We start from the raw sequence: 22,477 nt of genomic DNA, 5'->3' as shown, positions 1-22,477 counted from the left end.
TGGTACCTAACCAGGGCTGCTCCCTCTCTGACCTGACGGTAGGGGAAGAAAAAGGGGAAAGTTCACTGTCTTGGGCTTGCACCCTTGAACAAAAGCTCCAAGCCAGGAGATTCTGCTCTCTTTCCCAACTCCTTAACAATCTATGTGTGGCTATAAACTCAAACCTTGTCCAGAAGCCTGCCTCCCCCAGTGCAGCCTACAGGTGAATTGGGCTCAGCCAGCCCCCTCGCTCCCCACCCCTATCTGTGGCTGAGAGCTGGAAGAAGCTAAGAGGGCCCCAGCTGCCTGCCACAGTCCTGATGTCATATCCTTAGCACTGAAATGAACACTAGAGAAGTTTACTTTGGTTTGATTTTAGACTCTTTTATTTCAGTCAGGTCAGTGGGCCTCAAAAGAATTCCCAGGGACCTTGTTCTGAGCCTGTGGTGAGAAAGGCTATTAGAGGCTTCTAGAACCAGAGCTTATGTGGGGTTTTCTGCTTCGGGAGTCCGTAGTTTCAAAGCCCAGAAAGGAATTCAGGGTCCTTTTCTTTCAGTTCTAACTAACATTTATTGCACAATTACTGTGTGCTATGTCCTGGTCTCAAGGCTTTTCAAGATTTTTTATTTTTTATGATTTTATTTATTTATTTATTTATGGGGCACCTGGGTGGCTCAGTGGGTTAAGCCGCTGCCTTTGGCCCAGGTCACGATCTCAGGGTCCTGGGAATCGAGCCCCACATCAGGCTCTCTGCTCAGGAGGGGGCCTGCTTCTCCCTCTCTCTCTGTCTGCCTCTCTGCCTACTTGTGATCTCTGTCAAATAAATAAACAAAATCTTATTTATTTATTTATTTGAGAGAGAGCAGGAGTGGGAGGTGGGAGAGGGAGGTGGGATGGGAGGGGCAGAAGCAGACTCCCTGCTGAGCAGGCTGGATCTCAAGACCTTGACTCCCTGACCTGAGCCACCCATGTACCCCAAGGGCTTTATGTATAGGATTTCATTTAATCCTCACAACTGCCCTAAGGGGAAGGAATAACTTTTCTCTCATGGACAGATGAGGAAACTCAGGCACAGAGAAGCCAAGTCACCTGGCCAAGACCACACAGCCTGTCAGTGTTGTAGCCCTTCCTCTGGGGCCCCGTGGAGTTCAGAATCCCCCACATGAACCAATGGGATGGGCCATGCAGGCCTGAGGGAGACTTTCCCACGGCCATAGCCAGCAATGAGTAATACCTGCTTCTAAAAGCAGTTTAAGAATTATTATCCTGAACTCTGTGTTGTAGGACTCTGAAATGTAACCACCTATGGGAGTGTGGCAGAGACCCAGAGCTGTTAGTCTTCAGGAAAACTTAGCTTCTTAAAGTATCTTCAGAGACCTGATCCTTTAAAAGTAGGAGAGCCCTTCAGCGGGTGGACAGCCTGCCGCCGAAAGTGAGGCCTTTGAAGAGAGAAGCCTTAGGCAGGATCTGGCCCTTCTGGGTTGATTCAGGGCTGTGTGATCCTGCAACAGCTACCCAAGCTCTCTGAGTCTTGGTTTCTTCACCTACAAAACGGGGACAATGATAACCGCTGCCTTGCAAGGTCCTTGGGAGGCTCCACGAAGGCAGTAGAAGATTGACAAGTCATGATCATCATCCTGGTGGCAAGAAATATGTCTCCTGGGTGGGAAGCTCTGGGAAGGTGATGCTTACTCCGCAGGAAGTGCTGATTGGAAGATCAGCGGCACCTCCATGGCTCAGTCAGTGAAGCGTCTGACTTGATTTCAGCTCAGGTCATCATCTCAGGGTTGTGAGATCAAGGCCCGTATTGAGCTCCCTACTTAGCAGGGAATCTGCTTGAGAATTCAATCTCTCTCCTTCAGCCCCATCCTCCCCTAGGGGTCATCTGAAGGACTTTGGGGTCCCCTTGAGCCACACCAGGTGGTTCCACATCATAGGAATGACCCGAATTCCTTTCTGGGCTTTAAACCTGTGGACTCCTGAAGCAGAAAGCACCATGTAAGCTTGGTTCTAGAAGCCTGCAGCAGCCTTTGCTGCCACAGGGTCAGAACGAGGTCCTAGGGAATTCTTTGGAGGCCCATTGACCTGCTTGAAAAATGAGTCTGAGATCAAACTCCAGTAAGCTTCGCGAGTCTTAGGTTTTACTGAGAGACAAACATGATAGCTGCAAGTTACATAATTAAAAAAAAAAAAAATTCAGGGGTGCCTGGGTGGCTCAGTGGTTAAAGCCTCTGCCTTCGGCTCGGGTCATGATCTCAGGGTCCTTGGATCGAGTCCCTCATCGGGCTCTCTGCTCAGCAGGGAGCCTGCCTCCTCCTCCTCTCTCTCTCTCTGCCTGCCTCTCTGCCTACTTGTGATCTGTCAAATTAAAAAAAAAAAATCTTAAAAAAAAATTCAGCTTTGTTGAGGTACGATTTATACACAATGAAATTCTTTAATTTTAAGCACAATTCAATAAGACAGAAGAAGTGTATATTTTCATGTAACCACCACCACAGTCATGTTACAGAATAATCATATCACCTCAGAAAATTCCCCTGTGCCCCTTTTAGTCACTCCCTCCCACTTTCCCCAGCCCAACCAGGGAACTTCTTCACACCATTATAGTTTTGCTTTTTCTTAAATTCCATATAAATACAAATCATCTAGCTTTTCCCATCTGGATTCTTTCACTCAGTATGACGCTTTTGAGAGGCGTTCGTGTTGTTGTATATATCAAGAGTCCAGTTCTTTTTATTACAGAGCAGAATTCGCCTGCTTAGATGAACCCATTTGTAATTCATGGTCCAGTTGAAGGACATCTGAGCTGTTTCCAGTTTGGGGCTATTATGATAAAGCTGCTAGAACATTCACCTACAAGTCCTTGTGTGGACAAAGGTTCATTTCTCTTAGATAAGTACCTCTTGGGTAAATGGGATTGCTGGGTCATACAGTGAGTGTATATTTCACCTTATTAGAAACCGCACAGTGTTTCTGGAAGTAGTTTGCACTCTGCCTGGCAGTAGGAGCAGAAAGATTACCTTCCGGACTGTAGCAGAGGTGACCATCGTGTGTCCTCATGATGAATCAAGTTTGTGTTCATCCCCGATGGCTGGGAGTTTCTTCATCCCTGCAGAGTGAGAGGGAAGCTCTAAACTGGGTCACTGACCCCTACTCTCACCCTCATCCCCCCTATCCTTCTATGATCTTGCTGTGCTGGGCACTGGCCTGAGTGCCAAGCACAGAAGCGGGTCAAGGCAGTTTATACATAATGTATGGATTGTCTGGGAATTAAGTTTCCACCCAAAGCAAAAAGCCCTAGCTGCCTGGCTTTCAATTAACTATTTATTTGTTTGGATACAGGATCCCCCATTGAACAATAGGCAAGTCATAATTCTAAATGGGCCCAGCAGACAAAGCCGGATCCCTTTTCCTAGCTAGACAATTAACCAGAACCAGTTCTCAGTTACATCAATAAACATTTGTTGAGCCACACCAGGATAGTGTGCAGGGAATCAATGTTTCTTGCAACCTTACTGTCCTTGCCCAAGCACTCTGTGGATATTGTCATTGTTCTTGGACAGATGATTAAATGAAAATTTGGAGATGGGAATTAATCTGCCTGAGGCTTCCTGGCAGAAGTCAGAGTGGACTCCCAGGTCTTTCTGCTATGCCATTTCTTTCCTGGGGGCCCTGAATGGTAGCCAGGGGATGGGAGTGGGGGCAAGACTAATGTGCACGAAACAAGACAATCCAGCTTTTCACCTGGGGCATTCCTAAAAAAGCTGACCATTGCATAAAACTGTTTTCCCCATAAGGGAATTGTTTGAGTTGGGAGCTTGTTCCTGGTTAAGGTCTTGGCATAAATGAAGTGACGAAAATCTCATTCATATAAGCAAAGTTATTACAAGTAGAAACTCTTATAATAACTTATTAGTGAAACTATGCTCAGTCTTTGTGAAATAAGCATAAGGACAGTGTAGGCATTAATTACACAAAGGGGCTTATCACCCTGCACATTTTTTTATGCAACATGAAAAACCCGACTAGATCTTTGATATAATTTAAAGCTAATATGCTAAAAATGGTGAACAGTGAACATTTAATTAGAGATGCTTTTATTTGTCTTTAGAAAAGCATTGGGGAAAAAAATCCCAATGGCTTTGTCTTCTTTATAAAAGTTGGGCTGAGATTTTGTATGAGACCTTATTTCTCTTTGGTCACATTCTTACTCCCCATGGCTAGCTAGGGTGGGCAAATGGGCATCAGGGGTCTTTGAACCACCTGAAACTGTACCCAACATGATTTGAGGATATATTTTTTCGGTAATTATAGCCTTTGTCAGATCCCCCAAGGTCTCTGGGATACAGCCACGAGTTTGAATCACTTCTTTCTCAGTTTTTTTCTCTTGCCAGCAGCAGCATCAAAATTCCTCCACTGACTTTATGGGAGTGCTCAGAGTTGGAATCATTTTCTTTTAAAAAACATCTGGATCGGGGCACCTATCTGGCTCAGTCAGTGGAGTATGCAACTCTTGATCTCAGGGTCATTAATTCAAGCCCCACATTGGGCATAGAGCTCATGAAAAGAAAAATAAATGAATAAATAAATAAACAGACGAAAACCTGAGACACACCTAAAATAAAAGGATACGGAGAGGATGAAAATAAAATGATGAAAAAAGATATACCAGCGACATGCTAACTAAAAGAGAGCTGGTGTAATTATATAGATATGAGACAAACTACACTACAAAGCAAAAAGTATTATTAGGGCTCTTATCATTATCATGATAAAAGGTTTAATTTATCAAGAAGATACCATAGTTCTAAAGTTGTAGGTACCTTCTGAAATAGCATTCAAACATATAAAATAAAAATTTACAGAACTATAGAAAAAAATTGACTAATCTAATATAGGGGATGTATATTTTATTAGTACAATGCTTTCAATTATTGGTAGGTTAAGAAAGATTTATTTTTTATTTTTTTTAAATATTTAATTTATTTATTTGACAGAAAGAGAGATCACAAGTAGGCAGGGAGGCAGGCAGGGAGAGGGGGAAGCAGGCTCCCTGCTGAGCAGAGAGCCCAATGCGGGGCTCAATCCCAGAACCCTGGGATCATGACCTGAGCTGAAGGCAGAGGCTTTAGCCCACTGAGCCACCCAGGCACCTCAAGAAAGATTTAAATAATAGAGTCAACCAGCCTGATTTATTGGATGTTTACAAATTATTCTGCATCCATTCATCAAGGAATAGACCTTATTTTCAAGTACACATGAACATTTCTAAAAACTGACCATATAAAAGGTCATAAAGCTAGTTTCAACAAATTTCAAATAATATGGTTTACATAAACCACTTTTTATGACCTATGGCCATAGATCCAAGTTATGCAATTAAATTAGAAATCTGAAACAGAAAGAAAAAGGACACCCTCCCCAAGTTTTGGAAATTAATTAGAAAGTGCACTTCTAAATAATTTATGAGTCAAGTAAGAACTCATAATAAAAACTGAACACTGTATAGAGACAGTTACATGATGTGATAAGAATTCTACATAACAAACTAGTGGATGCAGCAAAAATGGTAATTACAGGGAAATTTATAGCTTTTGATGCTTATACTAGGAAAAAAAAAAGACTGAAAATTAATGAGCTAGAGGAAAACAGAGTGGAGGGAAAGGAAAGAAGGAAAAAGGAAAGAAGAACCCCACCGGAAACTCAGAGCATAAGGAAGAGGTAAAGATGAGAGCATAAACCAATGCCATGGGCAACAAATGTGCAATAGGGATGACCAACAAGCCGGCACTGGATTAAATAGACCCTCTGGTAAGAGTCATTAAGAAAGAGGGTAATAGCATGCATGAGTAATAGAGATAAAGAACAGAAGAAAGCCGCAAATACTGAAGGGGTTAAAAAGATACAGTGAACATACCACGGATAACATTACATCAGTGAATTTTAAAGCTTTTTAGAAAGGGAAACATTTTTAGAAAAATATAGTTTGTCAAAGCGATAACAAGAAAGCCTGAGTTTTCAATAGTATTACAGAAATTGAATCAGTGGCTTAAAAAAAAAATCAAGCTTCACTGGTTTTTAGGCAATTCCTAGGAGGTTTTCATAGGATAAATTAATTTTATTTTATTTTACTTTATTTTTAAGATTTACTTATTTTAGGGAGAGAGAGAGAGAGAGCTAGAGTGCATGCGTGGTAGGGGAGGGTGGAGGGAGAGAATCTCAAGCAGACCACCTGCTGAGCGTGGAGCTGGGAACAGGGCTGGATCTCATAGCCCTGAGACCATGACCTGAGTCAAAATCAAGAGTCGGACAGTTAACACTGAACCAACTGAGCCACCCAAACACCTCTATTCTAATTTTATACCAACTCTTATAAAGAATATCAAAAGAAGCAATACTCCCCAACTCATATGAGATTAGTACAAGCTTGAAATAGAATGAGCCAAGACTCTTCGAGAAAGAAAGTAACAGACCAGAATCCCTCATGAACATAGACGGAAATGCTATAAACAAAATATTAGCAAATCAAGTCCAACAGTGTATGATAAAGACAATTCATCATGACTAAGCTGGATTTATTCCAGAAAAATTAGGATGATTCAACATAAAACCCGGTAACATTAACTCTTCACATTAGCGGGTTAAAGGAGAAGTTCTATGATTATCTCAACAGAAGTAGTAAAGGCATTCAGTAAAAGTCAACATCCAATCATGAAAAAAGCCCTTAGTAAAGCAGGAATAAAATGAAACTTCCTAACATTAAAGGGTTATCTTTTTTAAAAAAGCCTTCAGTAGTCAACATTCTTAACGGCGAATCATTGAAAGTCGCTATTCCTTTAAGAGCAGAACAAGATAAAGGTGTCTGCTCCATAGGCAAGCGTAGCACAGATAGGAGAAAGAAGGAAACAATGCTGTCATTGGCTGTAGCTACTGTAACTGTGTACATAGAAAGCAATAAACGAATCTACAAATCAGATCATTGAAATTATTAGAATCATGAATTGGTATAACTGAAAGACACTTTGCAATATTTCTTAAAACTGAACTAGAATAGATTACGGAGAAATCCTTGTGCGTGCTTAAGAATACTCGTCACAGGACTGTTTACAACAGCAAAACAGCAAAAAATTGGAGGCTACCGAATGTCCATGGAGAGAAGAACGTATAAATAAAAAGCCTACACATTCAGCTAGTGAATGTACTACAGCTACACACGCAACCTGGTCGAATATAATCAGAACATTTATATTTTCAAATATAAAATAAAACAAATATTTTCCACATAAATTTTTTTATAAACCTGAAAAAGGTAGGTTGCAGAAAACGACATTGTTACGATACCACACTTATTGTAAAGCTCCAGCAAGTAAACTAAACAATATTTTGTTTGAGGTTGATTACGCATATGATAAAGCTACATATTTTAAAAAAAAATTTTATTTTTTTCCTCCACGTTTGTGAATGTACCATGCAGGATCATGTGTCGAGCCAACCAGATTATTGAAAATAAATTGTTGAGAGACCCCAAACTTAACCAAAAAAAAAAAAAATTTTTTAAAATGGGCACCATAAAATTCAACCTACTGTTCCCTGTGGTGAGGAGGCAGGACAAGATAGGAACAAGGCACACAGTTGGAGGTACCAAAAAGTGTTTTCGTAGTTCTTAAATTGAGTGGTGGGTTTCCGGGAGTTTATTTTATGCGCATTTATTCTTTTGATGTATCAGACACTAGGCATTAAGCTTTTTATAGAGCGGCCTGTAGTTACCCTCGTTCACCACTACATGACAGGCTAGTCCGTCAGTAAAGTCATTCCTAAAAGGAAAAGGCTGGTCAGAAGGGAGATGCTGCTTAAGGGCTGCTTTCTAGGTGCCAGGAGCCTGCGGGGAATTCTGAGTGTACACAGGGGCAATGGGGCAGCTCGGATGTGCCCATTTTATACCAACTAGGGTCTCTAAGTCAGGGGGCCAGGCTTTGTTTTTTTGCCTTTCTTCTGGCCTGGCTGTGGAACCATTTTGCAAACTTAAAAGTATATCTGCTGGAATGTTGATTTTTATTTCTCAGAGTTTTTCTGTGTTTCCCAAGGTGGTGGTTCCTAAACGAACAGCATGGGGCGTGAGGTTTATTACTTGGTTTCCCTCGTGGCAACTGACACGTCCTCTTTTGTGTTTATGGATCTGGGGCTATTGTTTTTCAGCACTAGCATTAGAACTACGCTTCAATAAACATCTGCATGACCTGGTAATCATATATACAGGAATATTTAAATCTTGGTAACAATTGTTAAAATAGCGACACAACAGTCATCAAAATTACTCACAGAAATCATGATGCCCAATAGCTTTTTCATGTGATGTGCTTGCCTGAGGTTGGCAGAGACTTGTTTCAGCAGCCAGTGTTAGGACAGCAAGTGGCAACAGGACCCCAGTCACCCACTTCTCTTTTCATTCTCTAGACCTGCCTCGCTGGCCCAATACATTAGCCACTAAGCCACATGTGGCACTGAGCGCTTGCAGTGAGATGTGCCCTAAGTGTAAAATACACCTTGGATTTTGAAGACTTAGTATGAAAAAAAAAGGTAAATATCTGTTAATAATTACTCGTATTAATTACCTGTTGAAATGATACTATTTTAGATACATTAAGTTAAATAAAATATACTATTAATATTAATGTCATCTGTTTCTTTTCACTTTCTTAGAAATTTTAAAATTACATACTGCACGGCTTACATATGTGATTCATATTATTAATTCCATTGGACAACACTGCTCCGGATGTTACTACCAGTGCTTGCGATCCCTGCCTCCAGAGCCAACCTCATGGCTAAGGTCTTCACCTTCCGCCCGGGGAAGGGTCCTGGGGGCCCTCGTGGGGATGGTCAGGATGGGGTGCTGCGGTAGCCATCCCTTCCTGGCGCTGCTCTCGCCTATTCAGATCCAGAGGCGGAGCGTGAGTGGCGCCACGAGGAGGTGACGGTCGCGCTGGGAGTTGCCTGTCTGCCTGGTGGGGGCAGTGCGCCCTTGGGAAGATGAGACACCTGGCCGGACTGTCTCCAGACTCGGCCAGGGCGCAGCACTGGCCTCAGCGGCTGGAAGGAGCCACAACCCACCAGCACGCCCATCTGAGCTGAAAAAGAAAGCGTGCCCTGGTAGGGCTCTGAGCTTGGGGAGAGATGGGCGGGGTCTTCCTCCTTCCAACCATCCTCAATCTTTCTTGTGTTTGTCTCTCCTCTGCAGCTCTAGGCACTCCCTGGAGACAGGCCAAACCACGAAAATTGTGGAATTTCTATGATTCCGCCTGTGGTTAAATACTAGGGATATCTGCATTTAAAACTGGCATTACACATTACAGAGATTGGTAAAAATTCATGCTAATAATGAAGATCTTAAGTTATTCCTGACATTTTCAAACAGTTGAAACATTTTTAATTTGTAATTGTGGTCTAATACATACCACATAAGATGTACCATCTTCACCATTTCAACTGTGCGGTTCAGTCACATTAACTATATTCATATTGCTGTGTGACCAGTCTCAGATTTTAGTGTATGTGCTGCCCAAATGAGCAAGGTGCAACCAGTCTCCAGAATTTTTCACCCTGCAAAACCGGAACTCTATACCCATGAAACACCAACCTTCTTCCATTTCTTTCTCCCACTAGTCCTGGCAACCACCATTCTGCTTTCTGTTTCTATAAGCTTGACTGAAACTCTGTAACATTTTTCCTTTTGCGATAGTTTATTTCAGTTAGCATAATGTTCTTAAGGATCATGCATGTTGTGGCATGGGTCAGAATGTCCTTCCTTGTTAAGACTGACCAATTTTCCATTGTATGTGTATACCATGTTCTTTATCCATTCACCCATCAAGGAAGATTTGTGTCACTTCCCCCTTTTGGCTATTGAATAACGCTGCTATGAACAGGGGTTTACAAATACCTTTTTCCAATATTTGGCTAAAATAAACAAGATTGCAATTAATATCTTTGTATACAACCACTTTGCACACATGTGAGTGTATCTGTAGGATACATTCCTAAAGGTAAATGGGTCAAAGGGAATGTACACTTTATAATTTGTTCAAGATTGCCAATCTCCTGTCCATAGAGGTTAAACGATTTTACAACAACCTAACGCCGTATGTTTTCAGTCAACCATCTTTGACAATACAGTAGATTAGAAATAGAATTTCCATCAGTAAGAATGAGTGGAAACATGTAAAATATGTTGAGATCCATGAGTTTGGAAGGATACCACAAAAACTCCCAAATTTTCAAAGTTCATTTCTGGAGGGTGCTAGGGAAATAATTCACTAGTTTGAAAACAAGCAAATGAAAACAAAAGGCAGGAGTCGAGCGTGACCTGTCTTTGCTACGTCAACACTTTATATCGTATATCAGGATAGCCAGATAGTTGATGGGAGGAATTTTCTCTTTATAAAAATATTCTCATTGTTAAGTGGAGAAGGAATGATGGAACCACTGAAAAGAGCGGTGGACAGTGATCACCAATGATCACAAAAGAGAGACAAAGTAAGAAAGAGACAGCTAGATATCCTGTGGCCCCTGACAGGAGATCATTACGCTGTCTCTGAACTATACTTCCCTGACATCTAAACTTGAGTCTGATCAAGTCACCAGGATTAATTGCCAACTACCAAGTTACAGAAAAAATCAGGGTAAGAACACGTTGAGCAATATATCAAGGGGATGGGATCAGCAAAATCCAGACTGTAGGAAACTCAAGTGACCTAGTTTCTTCAATAAATAAATTAAAAGGAAAAAAAGAAAAAGGAGGAGGGAGGAGGAATCTTTAAATTAAATAAATTCAAGGTGGGGTGCCTGGGTGGCTCAGTCAGTTAAGTGGCTGTCTTGGACTAAGGTCATGATCCCAGAGTCCTGGGATCAAGTCTTGTGTTGGGCTCCTTGCTCAGTGGGGAGTCTGTTTCTCCCTCTCCCTCGGCCTTCTGCTCCTGCTGCTTGTGCTCTTTCTCTCAAATAAATTAATACAATCTTAAAAAAAAAGTAAATTTAAGGTTCATAGCAACCAAATGTAACATATGGGCCTCTTTATATTCTGATTCAAACAAAAAATATGTGTTATTATTTGTAAGACGATTGGGAATTTGAACCCCAATTTGATATTTAATTATATTAAGGAATCATTGTCAATTTGAAGGTACTATGGTATTATGCTCTTTTATCATAACATTTTAGATATTAGGATATTGTTTTGTAGCTTTGTGGCATCATGGATAGGTTAAAAAAATCTTATCTTTTAAAGATCTACTAAAATAATTATTGATGAAATGATACAACGTCAGAGATTTGCTTCAGAATAACACAGTGGGAGTGTGTGTGGGATGGAGTGCGGATGAACCAAGACTGACTATGAGCTGATGACTGTTGAATTTGTGTGATGCATACCCTACAATTCTCTGTACTTTTGTTCATGCTGGAATTTTTCCAAACAAAAGAGTTTATTTGAAAAGAGAATGAAAAGAGAGTAGTTAGGAATAATAGGTACAAATAGCTCTTTGTAGCAATTTTAATGTAAAAAAAGGAGCAAAAAGGAAAAAGAATAGCTAGGAGGGTCAATAGAAGGTTTTCTGTTTTTGTTTTTGCTTTTAACTAATCTCTCTGCCCAACATGGAGCTGGAACTCACAACCTGGAAATCAAGAGTTACACGCTCTACCAGTTGAGCCAGCCAGGTGCCCCAATAGGAGGGTATTAAAAAAAAAAATTAGGGACACCTAGGTGGCTCAGTTGTTAAGGGATTGCCTTCCGCTCAGGTCATGATCCCAGGGTCCTGGGATCAAGCCCCACATCAGGCTCCCAGCTCCACGGGAAACCTGCTTCTCCCTCTTGTTCCCTTGCTTGTGTTTCCTCTCTTTGCTATGTCTCTCTCTCTCTGTCAAATAAATAAATAAAGTCTTTTAAAAAATTTGAAAAAGAAAAAGAAAAATTATTCAAGTATTACATATATATGAAAAAGCAAGTAACTCAGTACCTCCTCACCAAGTAAATATTTCCCATGAATGAAAAAAGATATTCTATTGCAGCTTTTTGGGTAAACACTTCAGTAAAGCACATAAACATTAAACTCAACCGATTTTAGAAATGAGGGTCTCCATGTAATCATCATCCAAGTTAAGTTAAGAATAAAACATTTGTAAAATGCTAGAAACTTCCTGTCTTCTGCCAGACAATAAATAACCCCTGTAAAAGGTAACCTCTCTTCTAAGTTCTATCATCAAAGATAAGTTTTGTTTTCTTTTGAACTTCACATAATGGAATCACACAGTAGTTACTCTTTTGTATAGTTTCTTTTGCATATATATATATATATTATATATATATATATATATTATATATATATATAATATATATATATATCAGGGAAGAAGGGAGAAAAAAGTAAAAATTTTGAGAGAGCCTTTGTACCAACCTGTGACAACAATAAATTATGGACCAAGGAGTGTTATTTATGAATTCTCGGCATCTGAGTTCCAATTTCAAAAAGAAAGGAAAACAATGCATAATTTCAAAAAGTAAATAAAATAGGAAACAAATATATGAAAAAATCCAACATTTTTAGGACTCAAACAAATATATATCCATATACCAATGAGATATTAGTTATACTATCAATTTAGCAAATAAAAATATTAATATCCAGTGTTACAAAGAGTTTGGTAAAACAGGGCCCTCATGCTGGGCTAGAAGGCATGTAAATTGGTAAAATTATTTAAGAAAGCAATTCGTAATTGTTGATCAAGGTTCTAAACAGTTTTATACATTTTATCTTAGTAATTCTACTTCTTGGAATCTAGCAAAGGATATTTTTTCGACAACCCAATATTCTATAACAAATCCACTGGAATTGTTTTTATAAAGATTGTGTAATATGGGGTTGCCTGGGTGGCTCAGTTGTTAAGCATCTGCCTTCGGCTCATTTCATGATCCCAGAGTCCTGGGATCAAGCCCCACGTTGGGCTCCCTGCTTGGTGAGGAGCCTGTTTCCCCTCTCCCTCTCCCCCTGCTTGTGCTCCCTCTCTCACTATTTCTCTCTCTGCAAAATAAATAAATAAAATCTTAAAAAAAAAAAAAGATTGTGTAATATGATGGGAAATTAAGATATAATATTAAGGTGTTTTTTTTTTTAAGCAGGCAATATCAACAAAGGCAAATATTACAAATAGCATATATTATACATTTTGAATATAAATATGTAGAAAACAAACTAACCCGACATCTGGGAGGAGAAGATTTAGCCTTTACCCCTGGTAAACTCACAGTATGGAAGGGACAGATGGCAAAAATAGGCAGAAGTAGGCAGGCCTCCATTTTTTTGAGAAAGGGGATTTCGGGCTAAGAAGCTGGTCTTGTTGAGTAAGAACTGACACCACCCATATCAACATGACACAACTGTTCCAGAAAATTCTTGCCTAGGAAGATAAATAGATTAATTGCTAGCTCAAGAAATTAATTTATCTGGGCAAATAGTTTGCTCATCTGGACACGACAGATGACTGCTTTCCTATCAAGACCACTGACCACACACAGAGGCAAAGAACTAACCATTATGACAAAGTTTATTTATCAAGACTTGTTTCAAGACCCTTGCTTCTCTGAGTCTATGAATCCTAAACTGTCTTACTTTTCCCAGACTGTGCCCAATCCCCATCAATTTCTTGCTTTGGAAAACCACTTTAAACCACTTGAGCCCAGACCCCCAAATCCTATATATGTCCTTTCTTGAAATCTCTTTTCTGAGACACTACCAATCTCTATCAAGGTGTTATTCTCCCTTGCTGCAGTAAATATCTAATAGAATTATGTTGCTTGATTAACAGGTTTGGCGGGTGTTCTTTGGGGGAGTTGGGAGTGGACAAGATCTGTGAATTCAAATAAGAAAAAAAAACTGACATTTGTTTTCCTAAACCTATAACTGAAATTGAACATTTCCTTCAACTAGGAATATAAGCAAAACCACAGTGACTGTGGCCATGTCACCCATAAAAATTATGACCACTTGTCACCAATAAAAATTACAGGTATTTTCAATCTATATTAGAGCTATCGTATCTATCTCAAAACATCATTTATGTTCACCACTATTTTAAAATTAATGCAAAGTCAGAGCTGTGAAGGCTCTGAGATTTTACCCAACCTGCAAGCTAACAAGTCAGCTTGCCAGTTTCGTGGATCATGACAGAAGACACAGAACTCCTGAGTTCGAGATGACAGACTTTATTATTCACAGCAAAAAGGGGTATCCAGAGTATCAATGTATTTGTGCGGTTTCCCTAATTTCTATTTCCACAGGGATGGTGGGTGAGGGGTGGGGCAGGTCACAAGGACACAGGTAGCAGATTTTGTTAGAAGACAGGAATTTAGGGCTCAGGGCTGGCGTACTTTTTGAGCAAGCAACAAATGTAGGGAAGCAGCAAATAAGCTAGTCTGGTTGCCGAAGTGTTTAGCTACTGATGCTGCTCAGTTTCAAGCAATGGAGAAGCCGTGCAGTCTGGCACACTCGGCAAAAGTGTACAGGAACAATCAGGACCCATGTGGACTGCCTCTCCAACATGTAGTACTAGACCTTGCTCTGAATGCGTTTTTAAAGGAGCAGATACTTTATCATATCATCACCTTTTTTTTTTTAAGATTTTATTTATTTACTTTTGCAGTGAGAGAGAGAAGGAGCATGCACAGGAGTGGAGAGGGGAGGGGGAGAAGCTGACTTCCCAGTGAGCAGGGAGCCCCATGAATGATGTGAGGCTGATCCCAAGACTCTGGGATCATGACCTGAGCCAAAGGCAGACGCTTAACTGACTGAGCCACTCAGGTGCCTTCATCATTGTGCTTTTATATTTTAATATCACTGGTTTCCTTTGTTATTTTAATTAACATATGCATATAAATGCATTATTCTGAGAAGGGGTTGGTAGGCTTAGCCAGATTGCCAAAGGAGTCCGTGGCACAAATAAGGTCAAGAAATGGAAGATTTAAAAAAATATTTTCACCAAGTATTGATGAGAAAATAAAATGTTATATAACTCCATTACTCAGGAAAACCTGTTCAGAGCTCTCCTTGTCAAGAAGGCAGAGTGGGAAGGGCCCTGGTGCCAAATCCAGGAGACCAGAATTTTGGTCTCAGCTACATGAAGGCCCCACTAGTTACTTAAACATTTTGCATCCAGTTTTCCTCAACTGTAATGTGAGAAACTTGTCACCTAACTCAGTGTCTGACTGGCTCAAAACAGAGACTGAGAGATGTACTCTCACACGTTGCCTGTGGGAGTATAAACTAAATATGTTTCTGGAGATTAACTTTGGTTCTATGTGCTCAAAAACATTCAAATCCTTTGAACTAGCAAATCCATTACTAGAAATTAATTATTATTAGATGTAATCAGATGTACAGACAAAAATGCAACTGAAAAGATGTTCGTGGCAGTATTCTAATCGTTGCAGTTTTGTAAACATCTTGAATGTCCAGTAATTGCAGAAATTGTGGCATGTCTATACTGATAAATGCTGTCATTATGAATCATCAGAGCAGAATATTTTGTGACATTAAAAGATGCCCATGGGACACCTGGGTGGCTCAGTTGGTTAAGCGGCTGCCTTCGGCTCAGGTCATGATCCCAGCGTCCTGGGATCGAGTCCCACATCGGGCTCCTTGCTCAGCAGGGAACCTGCTTCTCCCTCTGCCTCTGCCTGCCTCTCTGTCTGCCTGTACTCGCTCACTCTCTCTCCCTCTGTCCCTGACAAATAAATAAAATCTTTAAAAAAAAAAAAAAGATGCCCATGATTTGGGGTGCCTGGGTGGCTCCGTTGGTTAAATGTCTGCATTCCACTTGGGTCATGATCCTGGGGTCCTGGAATGGAGTCTCACATCAGGCTCCCTCTAACTGCCTCTCCCCCTTCTTGTGCTCTTTCTCTTTGTCAGATAAATAAAATCTTAAAAAAAGAAATGTCGGTGATTTTATGTTGGTGGAAAAAAATGCAAAACTCTGTGAGGTGCTTCCAATTCTGTTTAATGAATTATATACATGTATATAGGCTTAGAAAAAAAACTAGTTGGAAATTTACTGAAAATGTTATTGTTAGTGGTATGATACGTATATATATATTAGAAATTTTTTAATTCACGTTAATAAATTTCCCCTTGTATTTCTCAATAAACATATGATGCTTTGTAATAAAAGAAGCAAATAATTTTATTTTTTAATTTATTTTGTTATTTTTTAAGATTTTATTTCTTCATCTGAGAGAGAGAGAGAGCATGTGTGCACAAGTTGGGGGAAAAGGGGAAGAAGACTCGCCACAGATCTGGGAGACTGTTTTGGGGGCTCCATGTGGGCTTCATGTGGGGCTTGATCCCAGGACTTGGAGATCATGACCTGAGTCAAAGGCAGGCGCTTAACCATCTGAGCCACCCAGGCATCTTGAGAAGCAAATTATTTTAAAAAGCAACACAAAATTAAGGTTATTTGTGTGAAAGTGCTTTGACAATCAAATTGTGCTACATAAATGTGTAATGATATTAGTGTTTTTCTGGAAATCGAGAAGCACAGTTGGATTCACGTTTAAATCAATAAATTTGACTGCAAGGAAGAAAAATTGGTCAGTGGGCGGGCTATGTTTTGTGCGGCTCTACAGCAGGCTGGCTCCCTCTGATTCCTCCTGCTTCCCTCCCCCTGCCGCCTGTCTCTCACTCCTGTTTGTTTTTCTCCTCCATGCACCATCCAGGCCTCCTTCCTCGGAAGGAGGGCTGTCTGGTCTTGTCTCCTGGGCTCAATCTTGCCTCAGAAATGGAAAAAGCCCCAAGGCTGGGGCCTGTCTGGCTTGAAGAGCCGGGGCTCAGTTTTGAGTGTGACATCAAAGTGCATAATGAGGGTTTTGCTGCAGATTCCAGGCTAGAGGGCAGGTGTGGGTGGCGCCATGGTTATAGGCTTCTGGGCTGTGGCCCCAAAGGAATGCTGAAGCCATTTGGCTGGATGCAGGTGAGGAAAAATCTGCTTTTTCTGTGAGAGGATTTGAGAGCATCTTGTGGTCTCCCTCACCCCGAGCTTCTGGTGCCAATTCACTGTCTAGTGCTCCTGACATCTCCACTGTTAAGGAAATGTATATAGGTCCTCTGGGGGCAGCAACCTATCCTAATACTAGGATTGAGGCTCTGGAATTAGGCCGACGTGGTTAGATTTGGATCCCAACTCCACCACTGCTTGGAACCATCACTCAGTGTCCAAGAGCCTGGGTCTCAACATCTGTAAATGGTGACAAAAGCACTCACATGCACCAGGCACACAACAGGCACAGTTCTAGAGGCCTTTCTTATATTAACTCATTTGATCTACGCAGCCACCGTACTGGGCACTTGCTGTTATCATCATGTCCATCTTAGAGACGGGGAAACTGCAGCCGGGTGGGTTGATTCACTTGCCCAAGGCCTCGCAGGGTCAGTACCAGGATGAACCCAAGTAGTGTGGCTCTAGAGTCTGCGTTTAACAACCACGTTTGGGAGCCTCACTGTAAGATGAGTCAACAACAATAACTATGATTTATTAGCAGCTCACTTAGTGCCAGTCATGACGCTAAATGCTATTCAGGAACTTCTCATCCGTGTGTCCCCATGCCTGGATGAGGCGGGGACTGTCGTTATGTGCTAACATTGACCTGCAACATGGTATACAAGGCCCTCCAGGAAAGGCTGGGCCTTGGCGAGTTTGTTACAGTATAGAAGAGCTAGGAAGTGTCCATAAATAAATATGATTCATGTAGAATCGGAGCTAAGAGATTATCTGGTTTCAACTCATTTTTTACTGAGGACAAGAACAGACTTGCTTTGTTTATTCCCATAGAGTTTGGAGGAAGAACCAGTGAGAGAACAATAGGCAACAGTTACTGGGTTCCCAGGCCCTGTTTGAGTGTGTTTATATCCTTCAACCCTCACAACAGCCAGACAGGAGAGGCCCTATTATTATGCCCATTTCGCAGATGAGGAAACAGATATGGAGAAGTTAATAAGCAGCTCATCCCACCTCCCACAGCTAGCAAGTGGCAGAGCTGGGATGCTGGCTGTGGGTTCCAGAGCTTGGCCACTAAAGCACTATGCTCTGGGCCGCCCCGCTCACGGAAGGTGGTTAAGGAACCTAGGAGGTGGATCAGGTAGATCAGAAAGTTCTTTGTAGATTACAAAGCGCTGTATAGACACAGCTTCTCATTAGAAAGAAGAGTCCCTAGAGAGTTATAAAGTCATATGAAAGGATGCCTGGGTGGTGGCTCAGTTGGTTAAGCGTCTGCCTTCAGCTCAGGTCATGATCCCGGGGTCCTGGGATGGAGCCCTGTGTCCGGCTCCCTACTCAGTGGGGAATCTGCCTTTCCCTCTGCCTCCCTCTACTCATGTTCTGTCACTCACTCCTCTCTCTCTCTCTCTCTCTCATAAATAGATAAAATCTTAAAAAAAAAAAAAAGACAAAAAACCCCCAAAGTGGTACAAAGCCCAGGGCAAGACCAAGGACTATCTCTAGGATGAGATGGCTTTGCTTTGGACTTGGACTCATGCTAAGTAGGAATAAAAATGTCCAGGGGTGGGGGAGTGTTATGGGGTGGTGGTGGGGAAGGTTCCCTAGAGTTCTCCCCCATTAGCTCAGGATGGCTGATCAGATTAGCCCATGGGCATGCTGGCCCAGGTGACGTGGTGATCAGGACCAGAGAGAGCCTTGGGGACCTGCAGAGAGCAAGCCGGCGGGTGGGGCCACTCAGAGGGGGATAAATGAAGGCACAGAAGGCTGATAGCAGGGCCAAGGATGGGGGTGAGACAGCCTGAGTTCAAATCCTGTCGTTCTACGACATTCTGATTAGGAGGCCACTGCCAAGCTACACAACAGCTGTATCTCAGTTTCCTCATCTGAAGAATGGGAACAATAATGGTGAGTCTTCAGAGGCTCATGCAAAACTGACATGCTCATTTGTTTCAAGTGTTTACTCTGATGCATGGCACACAGTAAGCACTGGAGAAGAGCTAGCCATTGCTATTTGTTATTATTGTCCCAGGAAGACTGACTGGTGTCCTGATTCAGGGAGGAATGGGGTTAGAAGGAAAGCAGACACATACGACTACTGCAATCTGCTCCTGGTAAATCGAAATCTGCTGGAGGTGAACTGGATTACAGAAGAACACGGACTGGCTCCCCGCTTTCCCACCTTAGGATTTGTTTCCGAGAATCATCAGCTCTGCTGTTCAGGAAAGGTAAGGAGTGGGAGGACGAGGAGATAAAGGCCAATGGGCCACCAGTCCTCTGGGCTAATACAGAAGGGTCAGCAGTGGTTTCTGCAGTTCTGTTGGCATTTCTGAACCGTTGTTAATTAGCCTCCTCACTCCTTTGCATACTGTGGATTTACTTTCCATTCTCACAAGCAGACACATTCCTGCAGGGAAAATGCAGATGGACGAGAAGTCTTTTCTTGAACAGACTAATGGCAGGATTGGAGGATGACTGTTGGGTGGGGACTAGGAGAAGTGAAATGAATGCAAATGTGTACTTACCCATACTCCTTTGCAGGACCAAGCTGGGTGACGGAGCTTGCATGTTGCCATCACGCCAGCCCTGCAAGGAAAGTATTTCTTAGCTCCATCGTAGAAACTTGTCTGAGGCCACAGCTAGCCCATGGAGCAGGGAGTCCAACCCAGATGAATTCAGTGCCAAGGGTCATCCTTAATACAAAATCTGAGAAACTCCTCTGACTCAGAGCTATCAGGCCTGGCCAGCCTGGCTTAGGGGAAAGGACTGCTCCATGGAAGGAAGGTATAGTTCATCCTGCTCGTAGGCCTCCTCCCAATCCCCACGAGTTGAAGTGCTGGAGGTCAGTCCTGTCTTTGGTCCAGGTGGAAGGTTGCAGTTTATTGTCACCAGCAAATTGACCTCCATCGGGATATTACTAGTTGCACTTCTATCTTCCTATTGTTCAGTTGCTCAGTAGCTTCTTGTCACAGGTGTGGGGGATAGGTCAGGAGCACAAGGAGCTATTTCTGGGCTCTGGCCTTTGGGAAAGGAGCTATGTCCTGTTTACACATCCTCTCTCCAGATTTGCACAACCTGACCACAGAAATGTCATCTTCCAAGCCCAGGTAAATAGAAGCAACCAGATAAGTCTGGTTGGCCAATGTCTACTGAGTAACCAAGGGAGGCCAGAACCCTATAGTAGGCAACTATGATAAATATAGAAGAAAAGAGCAGCCTAAGACTCCTGACCTCGGACTGCTGGAGCAGAAGCATATTCCTATCTGGGGGAGGAGGTCACACATTGCAAGTTTCGAGCCCCTCTCTCACATGAATGACTCTTGGTCCAGTCACCCCTCCCAGCAACCACCCACTTACACCACCAAATTGAGGTGTCAATGTTAGCGTGAACCCTAGTTTATCTTGCAAGAGTGAGAGGAGGAAGAAGGAAGTCTCTTATTCAATGATGAATAGCTGGCTCAATCAGGTCTCCCTCAGAAAACAAACTGAAGGGAAGAAAGAGCCTGTGTCTGGATCACCTTCTTCAAAAAGTTAGGTGGGGGGAAAAAAAAAGACACAGGGCAACAGGCTGGGCACAGGGGTGAGAAGGGATGGGGAGCCTGGTTGCTCTACAGAGCTAGGGAAAGAAACCAGTTAGAAGGGAGGCCCTGGTCACACATCTAAATGTGTCCCTGCAAAGTCCCCAGAGGCCAAAAAGCCTGTCAGGAACTGGATATTTTGCCAATTCTGATAGCCCCAGAATGAAACCTACCAGCCTTCCTCTCTTTTCCATCAACAGAACTTCATCTTCAGCCCCCATTTTCAACATTGTTTTTGTTTAATATCTTAAGGGGGGAAAACAATGTTTGTGTAGGGATCTGCCAAGAGGTGAAGTCGTGCTGCCCAATAAAAGGACAGTTTTTTTTGAGAAGTGGCCAAACCCCACCAATTGCTCTGTAACTGAGGGGAGGCCTTCACCAACTAGGATTGGGGGTGGGGTGGGGTGGGGTGGGAGTCAAATGAAATAATTTATGTCAACTTGTTGAGCCCAGCCTGGTCTCTTGGGGCCAAATACACGTATTTGTTCTTTCTTTGTGGTATATATTGTCCTCTGGGGTTAAATGGGAGAGAGGAAAACTTCCCTATTGAGCTTGCACATTTTCTGACTGTCCCAGGAGCTTCATCACCCCTGCCTTCTACCATCCTAGTCCAAGACCTTTCTTCCTAAATAGGCTTCCTGCTTCTACACTTGCCTCCTAGTTTATTCTCCACATAGCAGCCAGAGCGATATTTTAAAAAATGTAAATTGTTATCTTGTCAGTTTCCTGTCGAAAACTCTTCAAACGCCCCCATCGCACTTAGGAGTAGAAGTTAAACACTTCACCAAGGGTTACTGGGCGGGAGGGTGACCTACACCCTGCTGACTTCGCCTCCCATCATTCCTCCTACCGCCCATTCTGCGGCAACCACACTGACCTTGGTTTCTGAGCCCGCCAAGACTGTGACCTCCTTAGGGCTTTGGTACTGGCTATTCCCCTTGCCTAGAATACCCTTTGTTCTTCTTACCTCCCCACTCTAAGTAGCGAACCCACCCTCCCTCTATTGGCCTCGCAGCAAATGGTAATGATACGAACTCACCCCGGCTGGTCTTATCATTTGCTCACTTCTTTACTGTCTGTTTTCCTCACAACACAAGCCCGAGAAGGGAAGGCGCCGTGTCTATCTTGTCTATCACCCAATCTCTGGGGTCAAGCAGAGCCTGGCACGTAGTAGATCTCTAGTATTCGTTAGATAAATGAGCTCTTCAAACCTGAACCATCTTGAGAGGTCTGTGAGGAAAGGGAGGTTCTGTAAGGCTGGGGATCAGAGTCCTGGTCTGTCTGAATACAGACCTCGCCTTCCTTTCAGACACCTCGCCCCTTTCCATGGCGGGAGTAGCGCCCCCCACCCCTTCTCACACACTTGATTCCCCTTTCTCCAGAGAGGATAGGCCCGAATTCCAATCCCTTCTCCGCGCCTGGTGCCAGCCCCCAAGTCCTCCTACATCTCGGGGGCTCAGAGACACCGCCCTTTTCCTAAAATGGACCCTGTCGGGTGCGTGCAACCCCCTCCCTGGGTCCCCAGTCAGGGCACAGAGGAGTCCCGCACCGTCTATGGTAAAATGGAGCGAGATCCCTGGTCCACCTGTGGTATCGCCTCAGGTCCCCGACTGTGGCCCCCTCCCAAGCTAGGGAGCCCCCAGGCCGTGTGGGACGAGGAAGACGGTCCAGGCGTCAAGGGCAATGAGGACATTCAGGCCCGAAAAGGGGGTAGGCTAACTTCGCGCAGTAGAACCTTTCTTCACCATGCCCTCGTTTGCCGGCCGGGCAGCTTTGGAGGAGACACCCGGCTTAACCGTTCCTCCCGCTCGCACCCTCCCCCTCCCGGCCCAGTCTGCGGAGGCGCGCCTTCCTGCCCTCCCCGAATTCGGGGGCTGCTGCCGCGG

General features: G+C 42.9%; 1 long non-coding RNA gene across 2 annotated transcripts; it reads right to left on the bottom strand.

The window, feature by feature from the left end:
* Window positions 1-2,398: 2,398 nt before the first annotated feature.
* LOC116871825 lies at window positions 2,399-22,453 on the bottom strand. 2 transcript variants are annotated; one of them, XR_004383525.1, is made up of 3 exons: window positions 22,177-22,453; window positions 19,539-19,599; window positions 2,399-3,088 (listed from the first exon to the last, which is right to left on the bottom strand). It is a non-coding gene; the product is annotated as an uncharacterized LOC116871825 (long non-coding RNA). The 2 variants fall into 2 exon arrangements; XR_004383526.1 differs by lacking the exon at window positions 2,399-3,088 and adding an exon at window positions 19,374-19,420.
* Window positions 22,454-22,477: the final 24 nt, after the last annotated feature.

The sequence above is a fragment of the Lontra canadensis genome, unplaced genomic scaffold (assembly GCF_010015895.1).
Source record: "Lontra canadensis isolate GAN:19392208 unplaced genomic scaffold, GSC_riverotter_1.0 scaffold28, whole genome shotgun sequence".
In the NCBI taxonomy this organism is placed as follows: domain Eukaryota; kingdom Metazoa; phylum Chordata; class Mammalia; order Carnivora; family Mustelidae; genus Lontra; species Lontra canadensis.
This window is presented reverse-complemented; position numbering and strand designations above follow the sequence as displayed.